We start from the raw sequence: 16,522 nt of genomic DNA on the forward strand, positions 1-16,522 counted from the left end.
TATTACCCACAGGCCTGTCTCTCCCTCTAGACTCTGAGCTCCTCGTGATTCTCAGACACAGCATGGTGTGCAGAGTGGTTTGCTTAAGGCATGTTGAATCAGACTCGAACTCATCCCTCACACATGTCTTTGGGGTGAATGTCTCAGCTCCACACTCCCATGTAACTCTATCTTAGCACCTCTCACAGTCTACAGAGTTCTTTCTTTATGTGTGCCCATCCTCTCCACTGCCCCACTTGACAAGTGGCTAGTTCCTGAAAGAGTATGGGGTTTTCACCATTGCATCCTCCCCTTTTATCCTCTTCCTGCCCCAGCATTCTTGCCAGCACCATGCCTGCAGGGGATACTCAGTGAATGTTTATAGCCATGAATTGTGAAGTGCAAATATGGCTGAGGCTCCTGCCTTGGTATCTTGGGAGAAGCTGTGCCACCCTATTCAGAAAGATGCCTGATCTTTGCCCTGTCACTGGGAACAACAACCCACGTAAGCCCAGGACTCCTGGCCACAACAGCTGGCAGGCAGTCTTGTAAACAACTTGAAAAGCTTTTTCTCCTTTCTCCTGCCCCAACTTTTCAAGCAGAAATTAGTCCTTTCCCAGAACAGCATTTCCAAGAGAGATACTCACATCCTGAACCGGATTTGGGAGCCAATCGAACAGCCATTATGCATAATTCCCTAATAACCCCCTTCCTTCCCCATCTAATTGTGTTTATTCCAACTAGCATACAATCAAGACAGAGAGGTTTTCAGGAGAGGCGACAGTCCTTTCTAGTTGCTAAAAAGAAAAAGAAGTCCTTTTGAAGAGAACTATTGATATTTTCTGAACCGTGGCCATGAACTCACTGAGTTAATGGGAGAAAATCTAGAGCCTCCCTGCTTTCTATCCCAAGACTCTCTGCTTTTTTGGATTCTTCTAACATGCTAGACACTTAGTGTTAGAGGACACCCAAAGATCATCCATCCCAGCGCAGGAGGCCCCTGCACGTACAGACATCCACCTTTTGAATAAAGATTTAAGTTTGTATCTCAGCTCCACTTATAAGTGTGCTTTAGGTTCCCAAGGCATCATTAAAATGTGGTACCATCATGATCATCATATCTGACGGACACCACCCCTGGGTTCTCATCCCAGCTCTGCCCTTACCCAGCTGTCACCTAGCCTTCCCCTTTCTGGACTCATAGCCTCAAACAAGGAGGCTGGATCAGAAAATCTCCCTAAAATCTCCTTCCAACTCAAGTATTTAATGATTTTATTATATTGAGGGCATAGCAGCTCTCCTCCTGCTCAGAGGAAACTATTGTCTGTGGAAGGTTTGTTCTTTGTCAAGCCCCAGGCCACACTGGGCATGCTGCTCAACATCTCCACTGTGTTAACTCACCACAACCCTGGGAGGCGAGAGTTACCATCCCTGTGTTTGGATGAAGAAAATGAGTCTCACATTGGTTCGCCTGAGCTCGCACAGCCATCAAATAGTCAGTGGAATCAGGGTCCAACCCCATGTCATTCTGGAAGCAGCACTACCATCTCATTCCCAGACCCAATTCAAGTTTTGCCATCTGTCCTAACACTGACTTTTAAAAGCAAAAAGATACAGCCCAGAAACATGCTGGAACAGTTCCTCAGACGTTCTCCTTGACTTTCCTGCCTTTGACACTCAACAGTTACAGGCCCATTACTTCATAAAATTCCTCTCAGTTTGGGTTTGTCTGATGTTTCCTTAGGGTGAGAATCAGGACTATCAGAGAAATGAATTTCTGCTCTTCCCATTGCATTTCATCAGGTAGAATACAACTTCAGTTTGTCTCATTATTGGTAATGTTAATTTTGATCATTTGATTAAGATGATGTCTTCCAGCCTTGTTCACTTATTGCCTTCATAATTAACATATATTTTGGAGAGGTACTTTGGGGCCATGTAGATGGCAGATTCTGTGATGTGCTATAAAGGACTTTTTATCACAACTGCTGGGAGTGCCACTATTAGGGTAGACAGCCCTGGGTCATCAGGTCCTTTGGGGGATTGTTAACCTTGGCTGAAGAGGGCAGCTGTGCCCAAGGCCACACCCCTTCCCAGGCTGACCTATGTCCAATCATGGGCTCCAGGCTGAGGATTCCCTTGAGATGATACTGCAGCTCAGCTTTACCCTCTGTCTAATCCTGCTTCTTCCCTTCCCTTTCTCAGGCTTTGATTCCAAGACCACTTCCTAATAAACTACTCGGACTAGCCTTCTGTGTGGACACCTCCTCCCCCTGTGTGGACTCTGACCCTCTAAACTAGGTAGCCCTCCCTGCACAGATGTCCTCCTCACTCCACCTGAGCAGTGACATGCACACCACAGCCCCTGCCCCTCACGGACAGTCTCTTTAACCTGCTCGGTCTCTGTGCCTATGCTGGGTCAGCCTCTTACAGATGCTCTACTCACTTTGCTTGGGCTCCAACACCCTGCACCAGGCTGCCCCTGTAGAAGGACTCTCTCCTCACTCTGCTCTAGACCATCCTTCCTTGCTGCTCCAGACCAGCACCTCCTGGTGCTGGGTTGGCCTCCCACACAAAGCCATCCTCAGCCCACTGGGCTCTGACCTCCCTGGGCCATTGCGGCCCTCCCTTCATGAAGATGCCTACTTTGCTCAGCCCCACTTAAGAGGAAGAATCTTCCCTCTTCTGGAAACATGTCTTCATTAGCTACTTCAACACTATTCTTCCTGGGAATTTCTCCTGACTTGCTGATCTCCACTGTAGTCTTCTTTTCTGAATCCTCCTTCTAAGCCTCTAAATTTTGAAATGTCCAAAGCTCAATTCTGGACCTCTTCTCTCTCTTTTATTCCCTGGATGATCTCACCCAATTCCATGGCTTTAAATATCATCTACATGCTGCTTATTTCCATAGTCACAGTTCCAGCCCTATTTTCTCTTCTAAGATTGAGACTCATATGTCCAACTGCCTACTCTTCTTCTCTAATTGGGTATATAATGGGCATCTTAAACTTAACCATACCCAAAACAGAACTCTTGATTCCCTTCTGTTCTGCTCCCTTCCTCTACCTGTCTTCCCTGTGTCAGCAAAGGATACCACAATCCACTCAACTACTTAGCCACATGCCTGAGGGTCCTTCTTACTCTTTCTTGTACACTGTTTCCACCACAGCCACACTGGTCCAGGCCACCGTACTCCCCACTCACCCCACTGGCCCTCTAAGTGGTCTTCCTTCTTTTATTCTTGACCCCCTCATCCACACAGTAGCCAGACCTATTTAAACTTTAATCAAATCATGACACTCACTTTACAGAAACTTAACAATTGTTTTCTATCACACTTAGAAAATCCTTATTCTCTCCATAGCTCACAAGGCCACAAATGATCTGGACCCAGCCCATTTCTTCAATTTCTTATTCCTTTTCCCTGCTCTCTGTTCTCCAGCTACTCTGGTCATTCTCTGGTTTTCGTGAATGCATTCAGATCATTCTGGTCTCATGGACTCTGCAGGTCCCATTTCACATGCTTGAAGCCTCATAAGCACATCCCCATGCTTATTCATTCAGCTTTGTTTGGTTCACTGGGGTTCTCAAAGAGCATTTGCTGAATAAATAAGCGAGTGGATTCATCCAATCTGATTTGAGAACTTCCTTGTGATAAAGAGCAAAACCATTCAAGGAAAATAGAGATATTTTTGCAAATACTTGTAGAATCAGAATTCCAACTCTCTGATTCCCTCATCTGGCTCCCTCTGATTAATTATCTTATTTGAAACAGGTTATTAAGTTTGGGTCATAATTTGATTCATGAAAGCAAGACATTTAGTTGTTTAAGTAAAGCCTCCCAGCAGCTACCTCCCGGACCCCGGCCTCCTCGCTTGTTAGTGAGCCAGTATTCTGATACCAGTGAGAGTTTACACACCATCATGTTGTGTTACACACTATCTACAACATGTTGTGTTCTGTTAAAGGCTCCTGTACACACAGTGCATAAGAGCAGCCAGGACAGTCCATCAGATCATTGTTTCTTTCTCCTTGCATAGCACAGTGAATGTTAGGTCAGAAGGGTTGGCTCATATACTGCTAGTACTGACTCCCCATTGCCTGTGACTGCAGAGCATGCAGATGCCACTTGAAAAGCTCAAGTACTACCAACTCATTTTCTGTCCCCTCTTTGGAATAAGTATGATCAAAATAAATGTCTTACTATGGTAGGAGAAGCCATCATTTATCTGAGAAGGCTCAGCTAGAACTCATTAGCAGGAGACTCTCCTTCCCCTGAGAACTGTGGTCCTTTCTCCAGACAGACAGATGCTGGGAAAAAGCTGGCTAAGAGACCAGAGGCCTGAAATTTTAGTCACCTTCCTCCCTTGGGTGTCTCCACTCCCAGCCAGCCCACACACATCCCTTCCCAGGAGACCCAAGGCTGGGGTGGCTGGAACTTGTCTTTGTCCCTGGCACCTCCCTGAAAGAACCTCCTCATTCTGGTGCCTGGAAACCTGTCTATGGTGCCACTATGCTGCTCATCACTGCAGCTTGAATCTCTTCAGGCAGACATTCTGAAACTTCAGAATGCTTCAGAATCACCTGGGGTTCTTTATAAAACACAGGCACCACCTTATTCACAGATTCTGAACCTAACCATAGAATAGGGCCAGGTAATGTGTATTTTCTAATAAGCCCCCAACTCTGACCAAATGATTTTAATGTCAGGGATCCAAGGATCACACTTTGAAAAATACATTTCCATATTCACACTTGATACTTCCCTGTTTTCAATGACAAAAGGAACAATCCCTAGCGAATTTTTCCTAAGTGCTCTCCAGTCAGCCCTTGTCCCATCACCCTCACTCATGCTCTGTGACCACACCATGGCTGTGGCTCCCAGGATATTCCCACTCCAACCCAGCCCCTGCTGACACCAAATTACCTCATGCCTTCTCTCTGACAATCTCAAAATATTTCAGTAACTCTCAACTAGTTACACAATGTTAGTCTTTTATCCTTTTGCCTGGTATTCAAGGCTGCAGGAATCGTGTGTTGAGGTTAAGGACATGCTGAGTGTACGAGTTACCAGAAAGAAGTGATCCTGGACAAAGACGGCAGAGTAGGAAGGCAAGGCGGAAACCTCCTCCCACACACACCAAGGAAGCAACTACAGCAACTACAACTAAGCCTGAAAATGACCTGAAGACTGCAGAACAGGCCACCTACACCTGGTGAAGGAAAGAAGACCATACAGAGAAGAGTAAAGTGGAAAAGCCAATATCAGTCAGGACCCCAGCCTTTTACCCTATTCCAGGCCAAAGGAGGGAAGAAGAAGAACAGAGCAGGGAGGGGATAAGCACTCAGGAACTCTGCACATCTGGCCCTGGAGATCTGCTCTGGGAACATGAGTCTATATCACACACCAGGCTTTGGTGATTAATGGGGCTGGACACCAGGGAGGGTTGGAGCACTCTGGGAGGCTGAGACTCCTGCTACTTATGGAGGACAGGCACACTTTGTCAGTCCCACTGAGGCCCAAAACAGAGGCAGCAGTTTGAAAGATTTACCAGCAGTGGGAAGGGTACAAGAGTGGCAAGGATTGGACAGAGCTCTCTCCACAGGAAAATGGGAAAGTGGTTGACACTTCCCCAGCCCTCCCTCAGCCCAACAGGTTGACCACTCATGGGAGCCCCAAACATTCCATCCCCCTCACTGGCCGCTCAGCCCTTAAGGTGCTTCCCTGCACACCTGCCAGCCTGCTCAGCATGCTTTCGTGCCTGGTAGGCAGAGGGAGGCTTTCCCAGCGTTCTCAGCCCTGTCTCAGCCCAATTAGAGAGATACCTACAAGGGCCAGCTCCAAGCACTCTTTCCTCTTCACGGGCAGCCCAGAGCCACGTGACTGTCCTAACCACCCCATTAGCCCAGCAGCACCATCATTGCTGTAAGGCAGGCAGAGGGCAGCCCTGCCTATGATGCCAGCAGAAGCGCTACTGCTTGGCTCACAAAGAGCCAGCTAAGGCAAGCTACCATCTGCAATAGACAGATACAAACCACTGCTGGCAGACAGATAGAAAGGCAGTCCTGCCCATAGCCTGCCAAAAGCAACTGGGGCTCCACTGAAAGAAAAACCAGGCACTGGAGAGTAAAGAGTCTTAAGCATCTGGGCACCACTTCTTCATAAAGACACCTTCTTCATAAAGCCATTACTCTTTAGACCAGGAAGCATAGCAAATCTATCTAATATAAAGGAAGAAACATAGAAACCTTGACAAAATAAGGAGACAGAGGAATATGTTCCAAACAAAACTACAGGAAAAGACACCAGAAAGAGGATTAAGTGAAATGGAGATCACCAATCTTTTTGATAAAGATTTCAAAGTAACAGTCATAAATATGCTCACTGATCTGCAGAAAAGTACTGATGATCTCAGGGAAGATTTCAATAAAGAGAGAGAAGAGTTGAAGAAGAGGCACTCAAAGCTGAAGAATACAATAACTGAAATGAAAAACATCATGGAAGGAATGAATAATAGATTGTTGCAAGTACAGGAGACAATGAGATAGAAATTAGAAAACAAGAAAACAACAAAATTGATGAACAGAGAGAAAAAAGAGTCTCTAGAAATGATAGGATGCTAAGAGAGCTGGGTGATAACTCCAAACAAAACAATATACACATAATAAAGGTACCAGAAGGAGAAGAGAGAGATAAAGGGATAGAAAGTCTCTTTAAAGAAATAATGTCTGCACACTTCCCTGGTCTGGGAAAGGAAAGAGACACCCAGATCCTGGAAGTACAGAAAGCCCCTAACAAAAGGATCTCCAGGAAGACAACAGCAAGACATATAATGATTAGAATGACAAAGATTAAGGATAAGGAGAGGGTATTGAGAACATCCACAGAGAAAAAAATTACTTATAATGGAAACCCCATCAGGGCATCAACAGACTTCTGAGCAGAAACTTTACAGGCCAGAAGGACCTTCAACAAAGAATTCTCTACCCAGCAAGATTATCATTCAAATATGAAGGACAGATTAAAAATTTCTCAGATAAACAAAGGCTGAAGGAATTTACCACCACTAAACTGGCATTACAGTAGGGACTTCTATAGATGGAAATGTTCCTAAGCCTAAATATTTTTCACCAGTGAAAATAAACCCACAGTAATGGTAGTAGACCAATTACTTACTAAGCAAGTATGAAATTAAAACAAAAACAAAAGTAGTAAAACCAACTATACACAAAATCAGTCAAGGGATACATAAAAAACCCAGATTATGACATCTGATAAATAAAATATGGAGAAGGAAGAAGAAAAAGGAAGTACTTTTAGATTGTGTTTGAAATAGAGCAATCACCAATTTAATGTAGACTGTTATATAGTTAGGAAACTACCCATAAACCTCATGATAACCACAAACCTAAAGCCTAAAAAAGATAAACAAAAAATTAAAAAAGAGAAATCCAGTAACAATCCTGAAGAAAAGTATCAAATAAGAAGAGTATAAGAGAAGAAGAAAGGAACAGAGAGGAACTACAAAAACAACCAGAAAATAATTAATAAAATGGCAATAAATACATACCTATCAATAATTACATTAAATGTAAATGGACTGAATGCCCCAATCAAAAGCCACAGGATGGCAGAATGGATAAAGAAACAAGACCCATCCATATGCTGCCTAGAAGAGACTCATTTCAGATCCAAAGATATATACAGACTGAAAGTGAAGGTACGGAAAAAGATATTTCATGCAAATAATAGGGAAGAAAAGGCAGGAGTAGCTTATATCATACTTATATCAGATGAAATTGACTCCAAAACAAAGAAAGTAGCAAGAGATAAAGGACATTACATAATGACAAAGGGATCAGTCCAATAAGAGGATATAACAATTATAAACATCTATGCACCCAACAGAAAAGCACCTAAATATGTAAGAGAAATACTAACATAACTAAAGGGAGGAAGACACTGCAACTCATTTCTATTAAAGGACTTTAACACACCACTTACATCAAAGGACAGATCAATCAGACAGAAAATAAATAAGGAAACAGAGGCACTGAACAACACATTAAATCAGATGGACTTAACAGATATCTAAGGAACATTCCACTGAAAGGCAGCAGGATACACATTTTTCTCAAGCGTATCTGGAATGTTCTCCAGAATAGGTCACATAGTATGCCATAAAAAGAGCCTCAATAAATTAAAAAAGATTGACATTGTATCAAGCAACTTCCCAGACCACCAATGGTATGAAACTAGAAATAAACTACATGAAGAAAACAAAAAAAAGCCCACAAACACATGGAGGCTAAACAGCATGATTCTCAATAGTTAATGGATCAGTGAACAAATCAAAACATAGATCAAACAATACATGGAGAAAAACGAAAACAAAAATACAACAGTCCAAAATTTGTGGGGTGCCACAAAAGTGGCTTTAAGAGGGAAGTACACAGCAATACAGGCCTACCTCAAGAAACATGAACAATCCACAAAAACAGTCTAAACTCACAATTATAGCAACTAGAAAAAGAATAACAAGTGAAACCCAAAGTTAGTAGAAAGAGGAACATAATAAAGATCAGAGCAGAACTAAATAAAATAGAGAAGAATAAAACATTATAAAAAAATCAACACCACCAAAAGCTGGTTCTTTAACAAGATAAATAAAGTAGACAAACCCTTAGCCAGACTTACCAAGAAAACAATGAAAGTATTCAAATAAAATCAGAGACAAAAAAGGAATAGTCACAACATACAGTTATTAGAGAATTTTATGAAAATTATATGCCAAAAAATTGAGTGACCTAGAAGAAATGGACAAATTCCTAGAAAAGTGCAACCTTAGAAGACTCGTAAAGGAAGAAACAGAAAATCTGAATAGACCAATTACCAGTAACAAAATTGAACCAGTAATCAAAAAACTTGCAACAAACAAAAGTCCAGGACCAGATGGCTTCACAGCTGAATTCTACCAAACATTTAAAGAAGAGTTAATACCCATCCTTCTTAAAGCATTCCAAAACATAGAAGAGGAGGGAATCCTTCCAACATCACTCTAATACCAAAACCAGACAAAGACACTTCAAAAAAAGAAAATTTTAGACCAATATCCCTGATGAACATAGATGAAAAAATCCACAACAAAATATTAGCAAACTGAATAAAAAAATACAACAAAAGGATCATCCATCATGATCAAGTGGGATTTATTCCAGGGATGCAAGGATGGTATAATATTCAGTAATCAATCAATGTCATACACCACATTAACAAAAAGAAGGATAAAAACCACACAATCATCTCAATAGATGCTGAAAAAGCATTTGACAATATTCAACATCATTCATGTTAAAAACTTTCATCAAAATGGATATAGAGGGGGTGTACCTCAACATAATAAAGTCCATTTACAACAAACCCACAGCTAACATCATACTCAATGGCAAAAAGTTGAAAGCTTTTCCTCTAAGATCAGGAAGAGGACAAGGATGTCCACTCTCACCACTGTTATTCAGCATAATACTGGAAGTCCTAGCTACAGCAATCAGACAACACAAAGAAATAAAAGGCATACTTATTGGTAAGGAAGAAATAAAACTATCTGCAGATGACATAATACTGTGTATAGAAAACCCTAAAGACTCCATCAAAAAACTATTAGAAGACATAATTAGATTCAGTAAGATGCAGGATACAAAATTAATACACAGAAATCTGTTGCATTCCTATATACTAACAATGAATTAGCAGAAAGAGAAATCAGGAAAATGATTCCATTTACAACTGCTAAAAAAGAATAAAATATCTAGGAATAAACCTAACCAAGGAGATGAAGGATCTGTATTCTAAACACTGTAAGACACTCATGAGAGAAATTAAAGAAGACACAAATAGGTGAAAATATAACCCATACTCATGGATAGGAAGACTTAGTATTGTCAAAATGGCCATCCTGCCCAAAGCAATTTACAGATTCAATGCAATCATTATCAAAATACCAATAGCATTTTTCAATGAGCTAGAACAAGCAGTTCTAAAATTCATATGGAACCACAAAAGACCCTGAATAGCCAAAGCTATTCTGAGAAAGAACAACACTGGGGGGATTATATTCCCTGACTTTAATCTATACTACAAGGCTACAGTAATAAAGCAGTATGGTACTGTCATAAGAACAGACCCATATATCAATGGAAAAGAATAGAGAGCCCAGATATAAATCCATGCCTATTTGGTGAATTAATATACAATAAAGGAGCTATAAATATATAATGGGAAAAAGATAGCCTCTTCAATACTGGTGTTGGGAAAACCAGACATACATGCAAAAAAATGAAACTGGATTACTGTCCAACTCCATACACAAAAGTAAACACAAAATGGATCAAAGATCTAAATGTAAAACATGTAACCATAAAACTCTTAGAAGAAAACATGGGCAAAAATCTCTTGAACATAAGCATAAGTATTTTTTCCTGGACACATCTCCTCAGGCAAGGGACACAAAATAAAAAAATGAGTAAGTGGGACTACATCAAACTATTAAAATTAAAAGCTTCTGTACAGTAAATGACACCATCAACAGAACAAATGGCAACCTACAGTATGGGAGAATATATTCATAAATAATTTATCTAATAAGGGGCTAACATCACAATACATAAAGAACTCATATGCCTCATCACCAAAAAAAAACAAACTGATTTAAAAATGGACAGATGACCCAAACAGACATTTTTCCAAAGAAAAAATGTCTTCTTTAGAAAGAAGGCACACGAAAAGATGCTCCACATTGCTAATCATCAGAGAAGTGCAAATAAAAACCACAATGAGATATCTCACACCAGTTAAAATGGTCACTATCCAGAAGATAAGAAATAACAAGTGTTGGCAAGGCTGTGGAGAAAAGGGAATCCTCCTACACTGTTGGTGGGAATATAAATTGGTACAGCTACTGTGGAAAGCAGTATGGAAGTTCCTCAAAACTTAAAAACAAGAATACCATTCGACCCAGTAATCCCACTTGTAGAAATTTACCTGAAGAAAACAAAATCTCTTATTTGAAAAGATATAGGCACCCCTATGTTTATTGCCACATTATTTATAATAACCAAGATATGGAAGCAACCTGTCTGCCCATCAATAGATGAGTGGATAAATAAGATGTGATGCGTATATACACAATGGAATTTTTTTTTTGAAGAAACTGTTTGCCAGTCATTTATCCAACAAAGACCTCCTATCTACAATATATAAAGAATTCTCAACATTCATCATGAAAAAATTAAGGAATCCAATTAGAAAATGGGCAGAAAGACATGCACAGACATTTCACCAAAGAGCATATAGAAGTTATAGAAGTAACAAATAAACACACAAAAACGTTTGGCATCATTTAATTAGAAAAAAATACAAATCAGAACTATGAAGAGCTATCACTACCCAGTTATCACAATAGCTAAAAATTAAAAAATATAGTGACAATACCAAATGAGAAATTAAACTGCTCATATATTGCTGGTGGGAATGTACAGTAGGACAGCCACTCTGTAAAGTAGTCTGGCAGTTTCCTTCAAACCTAAAAATGAGGTTACCATATGGCCCTGCAATTGCACTCTTGGGCATTTATCCCAGAGAAATAAAGACTTATGTTCAACAAAAAATATGGAACACTTCAGGAATTTGCATGTCATCCTTGCACAGGGGCAATGCTAATCTTCTCTGTATCATTCCAGTTTTAGTATATGTGCTGCCAAAGTGAGCATACACAATGGAATATTATTTGGCCATAAAAAAGAAAGAGATCTTGCCATTTACAACAGCACAGATGAACCTACATGTTATTATGCTCAGTGAAATAGGCTACATAGAGAAAGACAAATACCATATAATTTTACTTATTTGTGAAATATAAAATCAAAACAGAACAAAATGAACAATATAGCAGTAGACTCATAGACACTGAGAAGTGACTGGTGATTACTATGGGGAAGGGGTTGGGGTGAGTGGGTGGGGAGGGAGAGGGGGATAAAGGGGCACAAAAATGCTTAATTATAATGTAAGTTGGTCACAGGGATGGTAGTACAGCATGGCAAACATCTTCCTATGTTGACAAAAAGTAACTCCACAAGTGGGAGTAAGGATTTACTAACATGGGTAAATGTTGAACCACTGTGTTGTATACTTGAAACCAATATAAAATTGTATATCAATGATATACTTCAATTTAAAAAAAGGAGAGAAGTGATCTTGGGTGGTGGTTGTTTTATCACTCATTAACATAATAATAAAAAAGGAATCGAAGACATTAAAGGTGTTTAAAATTTCTATGGATCAGGAAAGTCCCAGGGCTCTGCAATGCCCTGGGAAGACACTTCCTCTCACTGCCTCCCAGGCCCCACCAGTCTCCTAGCCTTGCCAGATGGAGGCCCCCAGGTGGTGCCTTGGAAGGTGCTCACCGTGGAAGGACCACTCTTCAATGAGAGAACCAAAGTAAGCACCAGTGGAGAAGGCCGTGGTGGGAAAAGGAAGAAAGGAATACAGTATGTACAGTGAGGTATACAGTGTAGAGGGGTCCTGGGACTCCGTGAGACTCTGAGCCTGGAGGGTCTGAGCATGTCCAACTAGCAAGCCTCTAGAGTGCAATCCCCAACCCTGCCGACTCCCCCTAGAGAATATACAGAGGAGCCAGAACAGACTCTTCAGTGACAGCCTCCAACTACAGGGACAGGGGCAGCATGCTGCCTCTAAGATCCTTGATACCAGAACAGATGGGAATATTTCTCTATCTTCACTCCAATCAGAAGGCAACCCTGACAAGCTGAGCCCTCTCCACCTCCCCCAGTTCAGCTAAGCCTCACCCTGCTTTTTTTCTGGACATTCACCCTGCCCCCAAAATTATCTATCATCTACCTGAATATATTTGAATGATTGGATTATCACCATCAAAAACCTTAACTGAGAACCTTAATACTACCATGAGCAAATGGATATTATTCAAGATACATGCTACACAGGAAATCATTAGCAATGTTGAATTAACATAATTATTATTGTGAAAAACATATGAATGGTTAGTCTGTGTTTTATGGAAATTTGTGTTAGAGATAAGTGTAGAGGGCAAATTTATAATGATGGAACAGATGAAAAAGAGTATTTGGGGTGAGTATGACTGTCAGTGTGGGTCTTACAGGGAGGCAATTTGAGGATGAATCTCAGCTGTCAGTGGCTACATGACCTTGGGCATGTCTCACCCTTTGGGACCAGGTAATCTCTCAGGACCTTTTGAGCAATGACATTCCATCACCAAATTATAAGCCCCTCGAGGACAGGGGCTGTGTCTCTTGGTATTCCCATCACCTAGCATAGTGTCTATGGCATAAAGAGGCTAAAAGCGCAGACCTCTATAGAGGTTAGATGGACTTGGGTTTGAATCCTTGCTCTGCCACTAGCTGTGTGACCTTGGGCATGTTGGGTAACCTGGACCAAACTATCATCTGCTTCATAATTTTAGAACATTTAATTTAAAAAGTCAAGTGAAGGTATTAGATACTTGTCCATATTTACTCATAAAGATGATGAATTCTGAGCTTTAAACAGTGAAACTTTTACATACCAGTTTAATACCAGTAACATTTAATTCAGTAACAAAGTCTCAGGCTTGTATTCCAACCACTGCCCTGTTGTTCGAATCTCCTCTCCAACACACCCACCAAATAACTAGTTAATATTTCAAGTCTGAAGATGGTTCTCCCTCATGTGTTCCCTGATCTACCTGGGACTATACCCTAAGCATTTTCCTTCTGAGATGCTCTAATCCTTCCTCCTCATAGAAAGAGTTCATTTCTAGACATATCATTATTCTGGTCACTTTATTTATAACTAATCATTCTGTGTGCAGTTCAAAGTGTTCATCTTTTATTATATAAAGCTGTCAATTGGATTATACAATGCCCCACCTGGCTTAGTATGATTAAGGGGCTACAGGTCACTACAGCTTGTCAAAGATTGAATATCAGAAGTTTACAAAAATTACTCTAAAATCCTTTTTATATATTCTTTGGTAGGCAAGAGCTGACTTAGTAAAAGCTATAATTTTCCATGTGAGGCTCCAGAAAAACTGATAGGAACAGGTGAGATTCAGTTTTAGTACATGAACCAGGGGCTTTAATATTAATACAGTTATTCAGAATGCAAAGTCACTGAGCCACATCAATTCTGCCATCACTGACCCACACAAGCTCACCTGGCTGCTTAAAAGCAAAGACATGGTTTCTAAGAAAGGGCACTGGAGTCTCAAACATCACTGCCTCACCTGCACCACCAAGCCCATTCCTAATCCTTCCAGCCTTGCCTCTAACTTTCTATGCCCAGAGTGAGCACCCAGATAGACTTCCTCTCCCCTGTCCCCTGTTCCCTGGCTCTGGCTTAACTCTCTGCTTCCTGGCCTTCCCTAGGAACACTATCCCCATATTCCCTGCCTGAGCTCCAAGGACCACACCAGTCACAGGGAACTTTCCCTACTCTGACGCTACCACCCCTTGTTATTTTTTTTCTTTGGCCTTGAACCCAGATGGCTGTGTGCCATTCACTTATCTCCAGGTATGTATGTCATTCCTCAGGCCAGAGACCTCCAACTCCTAGCACAGGATCCTGTATAAAGTAGGTTATCCCAAAACACTTTATCAATGTATTCTTGCACAAAACAGAGGGAGAAGAAGAGGAGGAGGCAGAACAAGGTGCCTGCAGAGAATACTCAAAACAGTTGTTCTATGAAAAAATGGAATGGAAGGAATGGAATTTGCAACTACCAGAAAGACCAAGAATCTAGCTGTCCCTGTTCTTCTCATCACAAAGCCAGGTCTATCTGGGCTTGGAAGTGGCCCTTTAGATCCGTGGGAAGCCACAGGAGTTAGGGGAAAATAAGAGACGGTAAATGGAGTGGCTGATGTTGGCAAGGGTGTTCTTTTGGCTGCTGCTCAGTACCGTGCCACTCTAAACTGGGAAAACAATAGCTGAAAATTATTCCATTAGCAACATTACAGCAGGTGGGCCCCATCCACACCTTTCTGCAGCTTATGGAACCCAAGTTCCAGCTTGATGCTTGGAGACATTTCTACTGCCCTCAGCCCAGCAGAGAAAAGAAAGCTAGGAGTACACCGGTTGGGACTCAAGGTAGGCATACCACAGAGATAACAGGTCAGGCCAATTCTGGCTGCAGAATACTTATTTTATTTTTTATTTAGACATGTCTCTTTCTTGGACTCAGTGCTATCCCTTTTTTTTACTGAAGTATCATTGATATGCAATCTTATATTGGTTTCGTATACAACACAGTGGTTCAATAGTTACAATATTATTAAATTCTCACCCCAACTAGTGCAGTTACTATCTGTCAACACAGGAAGATGCTGCAGAGTCACTGGCTGTATTCTCCATGCTGCACTTCCATCCCAGTGACCACCTTATACTATGAGCACTTTTGTGCCCCTTTATCCCCCTTCACCCTCCTCACCTACCCACTCACCCCAGCCCCTCCCCTGTGGTAACCACAGTTCACTTCTTAGTGTCTATGAGTCTACTGCTATTTTGTTCTATTTTCTTTATTTCACAAATAAGTAAAATCATATGGTATTTGTCTTTCTCTGCCTGGCTTATTTCAGTGAGCATAATACCCTCTAGGTCCATCCGTGTTGTAAATGGCAGGATTTCTTTTATGGCTGAATAATATTCCACTGTGTAAATGTACCATATTTTCTTTATCCATTTATCTATTGATGGGCGGTATGGTTGCTTCCATATCTGGCTATTGTAAATAATGTGGCAATAAACAAAGGAATGCATATATCTTTTCAAATCAGGGAGGCTGCAGATATTTAAAGGGAATCTTTCACTGGTGCCTATCTTTGGTTTTCATCTTTCTGCTTTACGCTGCTTTGGGCCCTTAAAGGAAAAAGTATTCCTACTTGGGCAAGACCATCCCCGGAATGGCAATGGGGCAGGAAGACAGGCAGGCAGAGGCCGGCTCACTCTCCTCACTCTCTTCCTCTTTCTCCTCCCATCCCATGTATGTCTTTCTCTGCTCTGTTTTTAAGTCTCTCTCCCATTCTTTTTCTCCCCTCAATGTCTGTCTCTGTCTCTCCCTGTTCTGGGGTATGTGCGTGTCTGTCCGTCTTTCCCCCTTCTACATAAGTATGCATGAGTGCTTCCTGTTTCTCTGCCTGTTCTACTTCTCTGTCTTGTGTGGCTTCTCTATAGGACACCAGGACTGGGAGCCAGAAGACTTAGCTTCTGGTCCTGGGATTACCATTAAATAACTGTGTGGTTATGAACAAGTTACTTTACATCTTTGGATCTCAATTTCCTTTACCATATAGTAGGTTAGACCAGGTTCTTGACAGCTCTGATATTTAATCACTGAATGAAATGGAACTAAACAGAGCCATGAAGCAGTTGCTATCACAGAAACAGGGGAGTCATGCTAAGGGGTCCCCAACAGAACAAGCACCAAGGGGCGCCCGAGGACCACTCAGAGAACAT

The 16,522-nt window shown here is 41.4% G+C and overlaps 1 protein-coding gene and 1 non-coding gene across 21 annotated transcripts in view; both read right to left on the reverse strand.

The window, feature by feature from the left end:
* Positions 1-16,522, reverse strand: part of KALRN (kalirin RhoGEF kinase) — a 654,582-nt gene that overhangs the window by 354,356 nt on the left and 283,704 nt on the right. The gene's annotated exons all lie outside the window — the stretch shown is intronic.
* On the reverse strand, positions 11,642-11,748 carry LOC118971505 (U6 spliceosomal RNA). The gene has a single exon (XR_005059941.1). It is a non-coding gene; the product is annotated as a U6 spliceosomal RNA (small nuclear RNA).

Source organism: Manis javanica, chromosome 3, assembly GCF_040802235.1.
Source record: "Manis javanica isolate MJ-LG chromosome 3, MJ_LKY, whole genome shotgun sequence".
NCBI classification, from domain to species: domain Eukaryota; kingdom Metazoa; phylum Chordata; class Mammalia; order Pholidota; family Manidae; genus Manis; species Manis javanica.